The sequence below is a fragment of the Brassica oleracea genome, chromosome C9 (assembly GCF_000695525.1).
Source record: "Brassica oleracea var. oleracea cultivar TO1000 chromosome C9, BOL, whole genome shotgun sequence".
In the NCBI taxonomy this organism is placed as follows: Eukaryota; Viridiplantae; Streptophyta; class Magnoliopsida; order Brassicales; family Brassicaceae; genus Brassica; species Brassica oleracea.
The window spans coordinates 29,476,126-29,478,056 of NC_027756.1; positions in this window are offsets into that span (position 1 = coordinate 29,476,126).

Below are 1,931 nucleotides of genomic sequence, written 5' to 3' on the forward strand. Positions count from 1 at the left end.
TCTTCAATCTTGCTCTCTTGAGTAGGCGGCGGTGGCTTCTAGTAGTAGGAACTTCCATTATTCATGTTGTTGTTGTAGTTGCTGTCGTAGGGTTTCTGGTACTGTGAACTCTGGTTGAAATTTCCCCTATTTCCATAGGAATTTCTGTTTCCACTCTGGTTTCCAGAACCTTTGAATCCAGTTCCACCAATATTCACTTCTTCTTCTTCCCCTGCTCTACCCTCTGTGTCTACAGCTTCTGCATCTTCAACCAAGCAAACATGTTTTGTGAGAAGCTTGTGAACACTATCCAGCTTTGCCTTCACCTCATCCATCTGATCATTCCCAAGGATGGTGGCATACTTTTTCCTCTCAAAATCAGTGTTCTTGGTGCTGTTGTTAGATGCTAGGTTTTCCATCTTCTTTACTACCTCTTATGGATTCCTGGTGTTGAAGTTCCTATTGCTGGAAGCATCAAGAGCCATCCGGTACTGCACCGCGATGGAAGCATCAAGAGCAGTTGTACTTCATTGAATCCATGGTGTGGACAGTCTCTCTGATAAGACTTGAATCTGATCCAAGAGACTCTGAATGATTCTGCAGGCCCCTGAGAGAAGGTAGCGATCTTGCTCCTCAAGTCTTCAGCGCGTGCTTCATTAAAGAAATTGCATAAGAATGCATTCTTGAAGTCGCTCCAGGATGTGAGAGATCCTGGTGGTAGCTGCTTAAGCTAATGGGAAGTTTCTCCAACAAGAGATAACTTGAAGAGCTTGCATAGGAGATAATCCTCAGGGACTCCTTTGACTTTAATAGCAGATATCAGATCCTCGTACCTCTCCAGATGGTCCATATGATGCTCGAGAGACAATCCATTGTAGGGTATCTGTCCCACAAGTGTGTAGTACTGGGCCATCAACTCAAAATCCCTCGGAATAGTGGGAGGACGAATGGCTGATCTGTTGGTGTAGAACTGATCTGGACGGTTGTAGTCAGCCAACATCTTGGGTCGCGCAACCTCATCTACAGGTTAAGTAGCACCTGTAGCATTAGCATCAGACTCAGGGATTGCAGCCCCCTGAGCATCTATCCTCTGACCTTCTGCATTACGCAAATGACCTTCGGGTCATGCAGGTCACCATTATCATCTCGGACAAGTATCAAAGTCGCAACCATGTCTCGCGGTTCAGTATCGATCGACGTCTGGGATGGAGTATCGATCGATGTCGGATGGACTATGTCGGTCGATGGAAGATGAGTGTCTTCGGTCGAAGGTGTTGGGCGAGTATTTGTCGACGGGACTAGTGTCGGGGTCGACGGTGGTTAAAAGAAATCGAGCGACGAACAGGTGTTGTTGTCGATCGATGAGGAGGGCTTCTTTGCGGATTGAACGCTCTAAAACTTGCAGGATCTGGTGAGAATAGTAGTTGGGTTTCTTTGTTGCTTCTAGTACTGCTGGGCATGTACCTGAAAATCCAAGAAAAGAAATTTTGTGTCAGAAACTTAACAAAATTTAGATCGATTAGGCGATCAAAGCTCCCCGTCAACGGTGCCAAGTGTTATACCACTCAAATTACCCTAAGGAGTGATTTATACTCTCTCAAATAAGAGGTCGATGTGTAGTACTTAGGGATCAAATTCACAGGGAGCTAGGGAACCTAAGAAATCTAATATGATTTGTTAAGCTAGATGGTTTTAGAGATTTAAATGTAAATTACAGTTTTATATTGAACAAGTATTTGTTCAATAGATTGATTGAGGTTTTGGTGCTTAAAAAGGAAATAGTTAGACTTAGGGTTTTTATTCAGGAAACTTGGGATTATAATCCTACAGATGCCTAATGACTTGCATGCATGATAATGTAAAGCTCAACTACTTAGTCAACAAATCCATCAGCGTTCGCAATGTTTGGACTTGTCTATTAACTAGATCTAATGATCTCAACTATCGTATGT